This window comes from Sorex araneus, chromosome 1 (genome assembly GCF_027595985.1).
Source record: "Sorex araneus isolate mSorAra2 chromosome 1, mSorAra2.pri, whole genome shotgun sequence".
NCBI lineage: Eukaryota > Metazoa > Chordata > Mammalia > Eulipotyphla > Soricidae > Sorex > Sorex araneus.
This window is the reverse complement of record NC_073302.1, coordinates 124425438-124439324: the sequence shown is the minus strand read 5'-3', so window position 1 is coordinate 124439324 and position 13887 is coordinate 124425438. Positions and strand designations below refer to the sequence as shown.

General features: G+C 39.9%; 1 protein-coding gene across 1 annotated transcript in view; it reads right to left on the bottom strand.

Moving 5' to 3' along the window:
- Window positions 1-13887, bottom strand: part of WDR70 (WD repeat domain 70) — a 273677-nt gene that overhangs the window by 198377 nt on the left and 61413 nt on the right. The window lies entirely within an intron of this gene.

The following is a 13887-nucleotide window of genomic DNA, read 5'->3' as shown; positions in this document are numbered from 1 at the left end:
GCTTCTTTCCAGAGACAATACCACTAACCAGAAACTACTGCTCAACATGTATCCTGACTGTTTATGCTCTCGTGATGAAATCCGAGATTGGTTTTGAAATATTTGTTTTTCAAAAACCCATTTTCAGTAGACTGATTCAGGGTACTGATTCAAGTGGTGAAGAGAACTCAGAGGAAGACCTAAGTGAGCTTTAGTAGAATGAATGACAACAACATGACCTATTGCACCACAATTGCATCAAAATGTCCTGGTTAGGAGAAAATGAAGTTCTCAAACCACAAATGCCCAGGACAGAGAGATCTAGAAAAATCAAAGGGGAATGCCACCCAAGAACTTTCTTTGGAAAAAAATTAAAGGCTTCTCTGGCCTCAAGGTAGCCTTCCTAAAATACTGGAAAGACAGAGCATCTTCAGAAAACCTCTCTGACCTGGGCCCAAAACCTAAGTCCAGAGGTGGCACCAATAATAGTGAGAGAAAATTATATGCTTAAGCAAACGTGACAGTTGTCTACTGATAACTTCAAAATTTACCCTTCACTGTCTACTCAGTAAAAACTAATGTGTGACCTTTAAAAATATTTTTCACAGGGCACAGAGAAGGACTACTGCCCCTAACCCCTATCCCCTCCCACCCCCACCCTGGCAGAAACAAAACAAAAATTAAAAACACCTAAATCAGATCCTGATGAAGAAAATTTCAAGCAGTTAATAATGAATGAAACCATAAGCTATTTAGTCCAATTTTTATATCTAATTGATAATTAGTTCAGACCGCTAACCCAAATTAAGTCAAATTAAGTAAATTATGTAAAAACAAGAGAACCAGTTAGTCATAGGGCATATTTTTGTTCACAGTACTCCCATTTGGAGGGAAACTCAGTTTTCTTCGCTAGCCCTTAAAGCTTAAGTAATATAAGTGAACACTTTTTTGTGAGGAGTCATTTTCACTCACAAAGAGAAATCAAAATCTGAAAAAACTGCGAAATTTAAGTTGACAAGTGGAAACAGTCTATGGGTTCCATTTATCTGGCTACTGCTCTATCAAATGGCTCGAGTTACTTTCAAAGGGAATTACCAGATCTCACTGGGACCTCATTAATACTCACTTTTTTTTAGCTGTAAAAGAAAACTTTACTCTCCCTACTCTGTCTCGTAATTTTTTCATGTGCTCTCTTTGTCACCAATAAAATGAAATGTTCAGTATCAAGCTGCCCATTTTGTCCCACTTTGCTCTTAATTCTGCTGACCACACAGTTAAAAAGGACAAGATTAAGAGTCGTTAGACTCAGTAGTAAGGAGAATTAAAGAGCTTTTCCAAGGGGCAGAACATCTGCTCTTCAAATTCCTGCCTAAACAACTAAGATTCCGATCAAAGAGAAGGGAGGGAAAGTCAATCTGACAGTAAACTGGAGTCAGGAGGAAGTGACTGTTCTCTCGGGGAGGAACTATGACACCGGGGAAGGCTTAGTGACATTGCACAATTCTGTGAAGTTATTCACGGGGCAAGTGGGAGTGCATGAGTGTAAGTGGAGGGGAGTGGGAAGGTGAAGATTGAGGATCCTTTTAAGTAGTTTTTGCTCAGCTAGCAAAACAAGCTGGGACATGTAGGACAGATAAACACAGCTGTTTGGGGATGTCACTCGGAGCTCAGGAGCCAAGGTGTCCTGATGGAGTGAAATTCGCACCGGAATGTGAGTCAGGAGGCCTGGGATCCAAGTCCTCTCTCTGGCTACATGAGGATGAGCAAGCCCTTTAGAGTCACTAAACTCAGTCTCCCCACTGGGAAAAAGAAATAGATGGGACAGATGTTAGCACTCGGCAGAGGTGCTTTTTTTTTTTTTTTTTTTTTTTTTTTGTTTTTGGGTCACACCTGGCGATGCACAGGGGTTACTCCTGGCTCTGCACTCAGGAATTACTCCTGGCGGTGCTCAGGGGACCATATGGGATGCTGGGATTTGAACCTGGGTCGGCCGCGTGCAAGGCAAACGCCCTACTCGCTATGCTATCACTCCAGCCCCTCGGCAGAGGTGCTTTTTAGAAACAAAGTTCATGTATCAGATGCAGACTTTGCTCAACCCTTGTTTCCTCAGCTGAAAAACTAGGAGAAATAATATGTGCAGGATTGCGATGAGGACTAAAAATAATATAAAGGGGCCAGGGAGACAACGTAAGTGATAGAATGAATACAAGTTTGCATGTTCAAGGGACTCGGTTCGACCCCCGCACTCAATGCTCCCAAGCACCACCAGGTAATACCCTGATGGCCCCAGAGCACCATCGGCCAAGTACTGTCAGGAATGACCCTTATAAAAAAATAATATCATAAGGGCCAGAGGAATAGCACACGAGTAGGGTGCTTGCCTTGCACACAACCAACCTAGGTTCGATCCCCAGCATCCCGTACAGTACCTCGAGCACTGTGAGGAATGATTCCTGAACGCAGAGCCAGCAATAAGCACTGAGCATCACTGGGAGTGATCCAAAAAGAAAACAATAAATAAATAATAATAATTTACAAAATTAAAAGGATCTACCACATATCTGAAACACATATTGCTATCACTATTACTATTCATTTCCAAGGTCTCTAAAATTATTTGAGGGGTATAATAAAATTTTAGTACCAAACTGTTGGATTATAGTTCTAAGCATTTTAGGCTTAATAGAGGGTTGTCCTTTCTCCTCCTGCAGAGAGTTTAGGTTAACTGAATTACACCCACTCTAGTGCTCCTGGGGGCACTCCCAATCCTCCCTGTTTATCTTTAATATCTCCTTTGTGTTCTGCTCCTATCTGTTAGTCACAAATATCTCCAAGTCACACGTGGTGACTTGTAAAGTCAAACCTTCTGATGGCTCTGGATTTTCTCTTTCCTTTATGTCCTTTGCATATTTTTAGTTTAGAACAATGTCCTTTTTGTATAGACAAAGGAAGACAGTTAATGCTATGCTTTTATAATATGGAAGTTAACTGACTCTAAAGAATATTTACTCCTGCACATCCATCACATTTACATTTACAAGCCTCAGTTGCCCTTAGACTGACCTTAGTTCCTTACACCCAAAAAGCTGGGTCCTGCAGAAGGACTTGGATGGAGTCAGGACAAGCCATAAGCTACCCTGGCTTCGACATGGGTCAGACTAAGGGCCATAAGAAGTAGCACTGTTGTCCTGTTATTCATTGATTTGCTCAAGCGGGCACCAGTAATGTCTGTATCGTGAAACTTGTTACTGTTTTTGGATATCGAATACACCATGGGTAGCTTGCTAGGCTTTGCCGTGCAGGCAAGATACTCTCGGTCGCTTGCCGGGCTATAAGGAGTATAGCAAGGTAAAGCACAGTCACAGAACAAACTCTGTAACGACCCAAAAAGAAGAAACTGAATAAGGACTCTAGTGGGGTTATAAAAAACTAACCTGGCCTCTGGGAAATTTACGAGATGTCCCTAGGAGAAGCCTCCCTTTATCATGAGTCCAGAGAGACCATTTTAAGCTTAATCTAGGGTATAGACAAAAGTCTATCTCTGTCACTGTGTTTAGACAAAATGACTAGAAGTATATTAAGAAGTTAACTTAATATGATTGTTTAAATAGATTTACCAGTAAAGGAAAGGGAAAAGCAATATGCCCCTAGATGGAATTCCGCCCCTGGGTGGATTTCCTAGAGGAACCTAGAGTACTGGAGCCCCTCTGTGAAATTCCATCCTTTGGTGGATCTCCTAAAAGAATTTGCCCTGAAGGAAGAGCTTTACATCTGTTCGTTGTTTATGCTAATGTTCAACCACACCTATTTGTAACTGCTGCCCTGCAACCCTTCAACTATATCTCTACAATACTCCTGACTGATTTGAATAAACTGCCACAGGTTACCAGCCTGTGGACCCAATTCTTCATCCACCAGTCAGGGTGCCAGTCATCAGCCTGGAACACACGGGGAACTCCTGTCACCACAGAATGGTAACTCAGACACCCAAATATAATGAATACTTTTGAAGTGGGTCATGTCACTGTCACTGTCATCCCATTGCTCATAGATTTGTTTGAGCAGGCGCCAGTAACGTCTCTCATTGTGAGACTTATTGTTACTGTTTATAGCATATCGGATATGCCATGGGTAGCTTGCCAGGCTCAGGCTCTGCCGTGCGGGCTCGATACTCTGAGTAGCTTGCCGGGCTCTCCGAGAGGGGCGGAGGAATCGAACACGGGCCAGCCGCGTGAAAGGCAAACGCCCTACTGCTGTGCTATCGCTCCAGCACATGAAGCACATTGAAGTGGGTACAAATAAGATTTCAAATTAATTCCAAATTATCAGAAGTTTAACACACATTTGCATATTACTACAAAACAAAATACTACAGAGAAATATTCACACATCTTTTCTGGTTTTCTTCATCCCTTCCAAAAAAAAAATTCAAAACCTCAAACACTATATACTATAGAACTACTATATTCTAGGGGAAGAAAGCAGTAACAATGAGGAAAAAAATATACTTTCATATTTGCATGTCACCTTCCCGCAGTATTTAACTAGATACTCTGTTCCTTCCAGTTATGTAATATATTATCTGGGGCGGGGTGGGGGGGAGCATTGTTCAGCAAGAGAAGCAAGAGAAGTGAGTCAAAAAGTCAAACACTGGGGCTGGAGCGATAGCACAGTGGGTAGGACATTTGCCTTGCACGCGGCCAACCCGGGTTCAATTCCCAGCATCCCATATGGTCCCCTGAAAATTTCTATCTAGGATTATATATAATTTATTGTAAAAAACTAAAGCACGCCGACGGACATGTGCACTCGCGAGCTCTCTGAGCAGCTCTGTCTCACCGCCCACGTTCGGTGTTCTGGAACCACTGTGTGTGGCTGTTGGTCAAAGGCAAGCAACGGAAGGAAGAAGGCTAAACTGGTTGCTCGATCAGTTTATTTCATTCTCTCTCCCTCTGCTTCTCTCCCAGCTCTGGATCTCTCCCTGGATCTCGCCCCCCAACCCACTCTTCCAGCCTAGTTAAATCCCCCCAGCATGAGGGGGTTAGGGCGTACACATAGGTGTGGTCACAATCAATAGGGATAAGGTTCCTTTCTCTCAGTGGATGCTTCTCCTAGGACTGATTCTCTTTCAGCAGGAGGATCCACCCAAGGGTGGAGTCCCGTGAGTGTGTTTCTCCTCTCCTCATCCAGCAAACATATAAGCATTCATAATATTAATCATTTTGTATGGACATAATAAGAAATGCATTAAAAACTTATAGAATTGCTCTCCTGGGGCCATCTTGATCTCAGACTACAGTGCTCAGGCCAGATTAGTCTTTCCTATCCCTAGCAGGGTCCTAGTCTCGTCGTTGCTTTTGGATCATGACAGCATTTGTTCATGATCAAGCTCTTAACTTATAGTTAAGAATTAGGCACTTTGGCCAGGCCCATCTCGATGCCATATAACTCACCACTTGTCCTGGGTCCATCCCGTCCCTCGTCGGGACCCTGCTTTTGGGGTGCTAGGAACTGAGAGCAATTCTAAGGCTTAAGTGGAGAAAGCAGATGCCCGGGAATGAATAATATTCAAAGCCAATTAAGTCTCAAGTTACAAAAGCATAATAGCGTCTTCTTGTGTCCATACAAAAAGGACATTGCTTTAAAGTAAATTATTCAAAAGGCATAAGGAGAGGAGAAAGGCAATATTAACTTACAATATAAAAACAGTAACAATAAGTCTCTCAATGAGAGACGTTACTGGTGCCTGCTCGAATAAATTGATGAGCAACATGAGCAATGGGATGACAGTGACAGTGACCTCACAGTGATCCAATGAGAAAGGTCTGACCTTACAAATTAGCAGAGTCAGATTAGCGGGAAAAGCTGATTAACTGTTTTGGGGAAGAGAGCATAGAGAAGTGATTACAGCTAAACAAAGGGATGGGAGTGACTCGGGAGCACCTTGATGGGTGTGACAAGCTAAGCTCCTTGTGGCAAAGGGGGAAAAGATAAAGCAATGTCATCCTACAATTTATTATAACCCCCCTTTCATTAAAATGTACATTCCTATTTAAAAATAGAATAAAATTGTTAGACTCAGCCTAGACATTAGGGATTTGATACTGACTCCTAAACCCTAAAAATGAAAAATCATCTCCTAAGAGATGACCATTACCCTTTGAAAGATCCTTTGAATGTTGCCAACCTTTCTAGGAGAGAGAATTCTTTGATGTGGGCCACTGAGCGAGCACAGAAACAACTGCTCCTCCTCCTCTTACAAACTGGAGAATATAAACAAAAAATTTTACAAACTGCAGACTTGTGAATAGTCACTCAAGAAAATAAATATATTTTGTCAATAAATGAGATATATAGGACAGTGTAGAAAGAATATAAATATGGGATCCTTCAAACTTAAAAACAGTGGGCAAATAGGGTCAGGATTTACTGCAAAATAACCAAAGGGGACTTTTTAGATATGAAAATGTTTTATGTCCTGACTGGTGGTAGTGTTGCTATACACATTTCTCAAAACTCATAGAACTGAATACTAAACAAGAACTACTTTGACTAAATTTTATAAATGCAACTTTTTAAAAGTTTGTTAGCAGTAAAAAAGAACTGAAAACAGCAAGAAATTAGCAAAGTGAACTGGCTTAAGATATTTTCATAAAGTACAGGGAATAAAAACGTGAGAATAAGATGAGGGAAAAAAAGAAAATGGATGAAGAGATACAGTAGCATTAAAACTAGAAAGCAGAACAACTGAAAGAGAAATCAAGACAGATGACAATCTAAATAGCTGTCTGGGTAAACCTAATCTTATACTAACAACTAACTTGAAAGATAGGAGAGATAACAACTTGTAAGAGTTTGTACACTACAATTCTTCCATGTTAAACTAATACCAAAATTTTTAAAAAAAGAAAACAATTAATATTTTCTGAGTGCCTGACTAAATGCCAGGCATTGTGCCCTGTACTTGCATTCATGATTTCACTATTAATCATTATCACAAACCACATAAATGGGTATTGTTAATATTACTTTACAGTCAGAGACTAAAGGCCAAAGCCATTAACTGGACTAGTAAATAAACTCATCAAGACAGAATTCAAATTCATGTTTATCTGACTCTAAACCCACATCCTTACCAATCATGTACAATGACTTAAGAGAGATACTTAGTTTTTCCTTTTTTAGTTGGTTTTTTTTCCGGCTTTTTAGGTAACACCCGACTCAGAGGCTACCCCTGGCTCTGCACTCAGAAATTACTCCTGGCAGTGCTTGAGGGACCATACGAGATGCCAGGGATCAAACCTGGGTTGGCCACGTGCAAGGCAAGCGCCCTCCCTGCTATCCAATGGCTCCAGGCCCCAAAGATGACTTGGTTGTGAGACTGAATTTACATGTCTACGGCCGCACGACACATCATCATAGAGGGAAATAAATATATATGCCTCTGGGAGAGCCTGGCAAGCTACTTAGAGTATCCCGCCCGCACAGCAGAGCCTGGCAAACTACCCATGGCGTATTCATATGCCAAAAACAGTAACAATAACAGGTCTCATTCCCCTGACCCTGAAAGAAGCCTCCAATCATTGGGAAAGACGAGTAAGGAGAGGCTACTAAAATCTCAGGTCTGGGACAAATGAAAATGTTACTGGCGCCTGCTCAAGTAAATTGATGAACAACGGGATGACAGTGATGACAGTGATACAGTGATACTACACAAAAGAAAAAAGGGGAGAGAAGAATTTCAATGAATTCTGGAAAAGTAATAAAAATTTCCCCCATTCCTACTCTAACCAAGAATTATGACACAAGCTCACCAAAATTATCAGAGATGATATATAGTATACAATGGCTAGAGCACTAACTTCATTCATTTTGAGTCCAGTAATAGAATTTTTTTGAAATTTCTGAATCTAGTACTCATAAAATATTAGAGTATTGATATTGGATTGTTAATTTTTCCTCTGAACTTTTTTGCTTTGGGCTTACTCGAGGCAGGCTCTGGGGATCATAAGGGGTGATGAAATCAAACCCAGATTGCCTCTGTGCAAGGCACGTGCCCTACCCATTGTACTAACACTCCAGGCACGAGACAATAATTCTTATGGGTGTGGCATAATTGGCATTTACTCTTAAACTGTGAATTTATAGTCTTTTTTGGTTTGGAGAGTTGTTTTTTTTTTTTTTTTTTTTTTTTTTTTTTTGCTTTTTGAGTCATGCCTGGCAATGCACAGGGGCTACTCCTGGCTTTGCACTCAGGAATTACCCCTGGTGGTGCTCAGAGGACCGTATGGGATGCTGGGAGCCGAACCCAGGTCGGCCGTGTGCAAGGCAAATGCCCTACCCGCTGTGGTATTGCTCCAGCCCCGAGGGGAGAATTTTTGCTGTAGTTGTTTTTTTCAGGCTACACCTGGCAGTGTTTATGTGACCTTATATAGTGCCAGGATTTGAACCACTGTGCAGCCACAGTCACCTGCAAGATAAATGCCTTAACCTCTGTCAACCCGGCTTCAATCCCCGGTATCACATATTGTCCTCAGAACACCACCAGGTGTGACCCAGAAAACTGGGGGATTGGGTGGAGGAAGGAGGGAGGTGGAGATCATAAGAAGTTACTATGAACAACTCCATGCCTCTGAGACAGGGAACCTAAAAGAAATAAATGAATTCATAGACTCATACAGCCTCACAAGAGTCAGGTGGAAGCAGAAAACCTAAATAGACCTATCACAAGTAAGGAAACAGTTTTCTCCAGGAGCTAAAGTCCTGATCCAAATGGGTTCACTAAATGCGATTAGTACACAATCCACAATCACTTAAATCAATACTTATTGTGGAGTGATTGTGTTGCATGTGACCAAACAACATTCTGGGATAATTGACTAAATTATCCCAGAAATTAAAACAAACACGTGGCATATAAATCCTTAAACTAATCATTAACTTGTTGATCTGTTAGTAGACCAGAAAATCAGGATAAAGGGATATAATTTATTTTCCACAGTAAACTGTTTTGGTCTATATGTTCCATTGAGGATTTGGTATTTTTATGTCAGACTAAGCAATCCTTGTTTCGCATGGTTCTGATATGCATGAATTTCAGCTACCATGGTTGAGATAAATACCAGATTCTGACAAGATGGTTCAAATTTTAGTTACTATGGTATATTAACTGTGAGTAATTGCGTAAAGTACAAACTTTGCTGCTAGCTCTTCAGTTCAAAAATCATTATATAAATAACAGATGTGCATCCTGACCAATGACCAATCACTACTTCTTTCAAAGACTGTTGCTGATTGGTCACTGTGCATGTATTATTCAATTTACACATGGACAGCAAAGCTTGTAGTTATATTGCATCCTTGTCTCCCAGTGATAGAATCCACATATCTTAAAAAATTGCAGAATCAAAGGAGGTCTACATGACATTATCAACATTTTTAAACCCTCAATAAAATATCAATAATAATAAAAATATCACTGTATCACTGTCATTCCATTGTTCATCGATTTACTCATGTGGGTGCCGGTAACATCTCCATTCGTCCCAGCCCTGGATTTTAGCAGCCTATCCTTACTCATTTTTCCCAATGACTGGAGGTTCTTTTCTGGGTCAGGTACTTGTTATTGTTACTGTTTTTGGCATATCGAATACACCACAGGGAGCTTGTCAGGTTCTGCCAATAATAATAATAATAATAATAACAATGATGATGATGATGATGATGATGATGATGAATCCCACATGGTCCTCTGAGTACCACCAGGAGTAATTCCTGAGTGCATGAGCCAGGAGGAACCCCAGTGCATTGCTTGGGTGTGACCCAAAAAAGAAAAAAAAAAGAAAGACTATTTACGAAGAAGCCGTGGAAAAATTGTAAGAATAAAAATATAAATAAAATTATTTTGTTTTTTAGTTATTGTAATGGGAAAGTGGACCTTAAGTGGATCTTAGACTTCATTAACGAAAGAACACAATCCTGTTTAGAATCTGTCCTCAAACTAGGGACACTAGTAGCACCTGAGAAAGAAATGCAATGCCAAGACCCTATCAAATGTAAAGAATTCAAAATTCTAAAGAGGCTGTTCAGTGCTAAACATTTTAAGCAAGCATTTAATGGTGTATTAAGTAAGCTCCAAAATCACTTAATAAGTTAGACAGAGAGAGAGAGAGAGAGAGAGAGAGAGAGAGAGAGACTACACACCAGGGCTCCATGGGGAAATGTTGATTCCAAGACATGGGAAGGAATGTCCAAGAAGCCTACATCATGTTGTGTCAGAAAACAAGTAAGTTTTTAAAAACTAATGAGGTCATGTCAAAACTACATACTACTCAAAGATTCCCACTGGCCAAATCTGGAACAATTTAAGCATCAGAAAGAATAATGACTGCAATTGACTGAAACACATGAACATTTCAAAATCACAAATAGTGATACTCAAAAGAGAAAAAGGGAAAAGAACAGGAAAACAAAACCATGCACACTGCCACAGCAACAATTCATCCATCACCCAAACTTCAAGATGAAATTAAATGTAAATAACTAAGCATGGTGGTATTTTAGAATAATGTAAAGTCAATGGTTAATGAGGAAAAGTTGTTCTTTTAGAAGATAACAAAAAATGGGCCAGTGAGATAGCACAGTGGGCAGAGGGCTTGCCATGTATGCAGCTGGCCCAGGTCTGACCCGAATCCCATATGGTTCCTGAGCACCCAGGAGTAATCCCTGAGTACAGAGCCAGGAATAATCCCAAAGCTTTGCTGGGTGTGGCAGGAGGAGAATTTTGAGGAGGAAGATGAGAAGATGAGGAGAAGGAGGAGGAAGATGAGAAGACAAAATATAGATGAAATATATAATTAGAAAATCACTGACTTAGAATCCTCATTGAAGTACTGGATCAGGTATGAGCCATCAGTGGATGCTAAACATACTGAATAAAGGAAGAATGAGAATCTGAACAATTAGAAGATACAGAAACCTCTCCTCACACCTTTTCTCCTACTGCAAGTATATATGCTCAACTTTACAACAGAGGAATTAGATGCCAACAAGTTAATCCAAGGATCAATCTAAATTATTAGTCATTAACAGTGGCATGTTAGTGACTTTGAGACAAATATGTCACCTAGTATGATACAATGTAGCACTGCAGCACTGTAGTACCATTCTTCATTGATTTGCTGCAGTAGGCACCAGTAACATCTTCATTGTGAAACTTGTTACTGTTTTTGGCATGTCAAATATGCCACGGGTAGCTTGCCAAGCTCTGCCACGCGGGCTCGATACTCTCGGTAGCTTGCCAGGCTCTCCAAGAGGGACAGAAGAATCAAACCAGGGTCAGCCACGTGCAAGGCAAAAACCCGACCTGCTGTGGTATAATACAATAAGGATTATAATCAAGCCTTTAAATCAGCCAGAGGAAATGCTAGAGACAAAGACTGAACCAAAGGAAGTGATTTTTAAAAATTAGGGAGAACTTTTAAGAGAACAACTGGGTCTGTTAATAAAGTCATGGAAAAGAAAATGATAGGAAAAAAACATTTGTAGATTAAAATATATATGAGAGAGGGACAAAATAAGTACAATATGTATTACATGGTGAATCCATGTTCCAATAAAAGAGCACTATACAAAGAGGATAAATTTATTATGTGATGGTTATTAAAAATATCAAGGAATCTAGAAAATTTTGCTATAATAGTGATGCTATGTTTACATAAAGAAATATCTATTTTTCCAAAGATACATACTGAAATATTTAAAAGAAAAAAAAAAGGAAGGTTATTTCTGGCTTTATTATTAAATACTTCAAAAGTTACAAATATCGGGGCTGGAGTGATAGCACAGCGGGTAGGGCGTTTGCCTTGCACGCGGCCGACCCGGGTTCGGATCCCAGCATCCCACATGGTCCCCTGAGTACCGCCAGGGGTGATTCCTGAGTGCATGAGCCAGGAGTAACCCCTGTGCATTGCCGGGTGTGACCCAAAAAGCAAAAAAAAAAAAGTTACAAATATGACATAAAACAAATACAGAAGTGTTTAAAAAATTAAGTGAAGGGGGCTGGAGCAATAATATAACAAGTTGGGTGCTTGCCTTGCATGCAGTCGACCTGGGTTCAATCCCAGGCATCCCATGTGGTACCTTGAGCCCACCAGGCGTGATTCCTGATGGCAAAGCCAGAAGTAGCCCCTGAGCACCGATGAGTGTGGCCCAAAAAACATGCAAACCAAAAAAAAAAAAAAAGTCTAAATAAAAGGTAGCTATCTATTAAATGAATGCTCTGCTTTTCTCACTGAAAAAAATGTTTAAGCAAAAAGTAAATTACAGGGGAATAAGTAGATACAAAATATAAATTGTGTCAAAAACACCCAATACCATGAAAAGTAGAGCAATATTATCTCGAAATTAGAGGCAAATGACATTGAAGTTAAATAGTTCCCATCATTACAAATACTAACATTCCTATAATGTTTCCAGTATTAGAGATTAAATTAACTCTGTATGTTTCTCAAGAACTCTCTTTCTCTCGTGTACCTACCCCTTACTATAACATTACTATATACTGCTATGTATAAGATGTAACACTTAATTACATCTCACAGAAGAGAAAATACTGTGAACTTATTCTTGGGAATTTCTGCATTTTCAATCATAACAATACAATTATTGACAGAGTTCATTGATAGTCCTACTCTGAGACTCATGATATGCCATTACATTCAGAGATGATCAGTAAGAGAGCGCCAGGCAGTGCTGATCAGCTTATAACTGCAAAGACAGTAGGAGAGCACAATCCTAGATGAATCGAGAGAATATTGTGAAAAAAAAAAGAGAATATTGTGAGGGAAAGGGAATACAACAATATTTTTTACATAGCATCATACTAATCAAGATCACATATTACTATTTTAAATCATCAGGACTATTTAAAGTAGAGCTGTCACTGATAACACTCCCTTATTATTTGTTTTTCTGGATTTTTTTCCTCTGTCCAATTGATTGGAGATGTGCTATGTGAATTCTCAAATCTTTGCTAAAGATAGCTAAAGACTTATGGCTTCAAAATTTACAAATTGCTATGATTTATAGAAAACAGACCAGAGGTACTTTAGTCAAATAAGTACCAAAGAAATTTACAGCCACAGATCCAATTCTGAACCACATGCAAACATTTATTATCTAAGCATTTATCAGCAACTAAGCAAAAACAATTCACATGACATGTCCTGAAAGATGAAGAAAAATACCAGCACACCAGCCTTTCAGATGTTCCAAAGAACATTTCCCTTTATTCCCCCAACCATCACCTTCATAAAAGGTTCACTGGAAACCAAACAGTCAATGGTCCAGAAAGGAAGGAGCTCCACATATTTGACGAAATCCAGAGTTCACATGTAAATGGGAGTTTAACAAAAACATTATCTCTAATTTAAGAGTTTAGGTTAAAGGCAAAACTAGGTTGGGGAAGAGGGAGCCACACCCTGCAGTGCTGCTCAACCAAGATCCCTGAGTGTTCAAGGCCCACATGTGGTGCTGGGAATTTGAAAAAGAGTTGGATGCTTACAAGGCAGGAGCCTTAACCCCTGTAAGATCTCTCTGGTCCAAAACTAGATTCTTACACTCTGCACACTCTGTTAACACAACAGACATAGATTGTCTGCACTAATTTGAGGGATATAAAAAACAGAGTATGAAGCTAATACCCAACGGTAGTAGAAACGAGGACCAGAAGGACTGGTCCATGATAGGAAGCTTTCCACAAGTTGAGGGAGAAGGCAGTTAGGACAACGAAGGGGCCACTGTGTTAATAATAGTTAGGAATGATCCTCTGGAAAAGAACTGAGTGCTGAAAGTAGATAAAGGGATCTAGATGATAACCTTTCAGTACCTTATTACAAACCATAATGC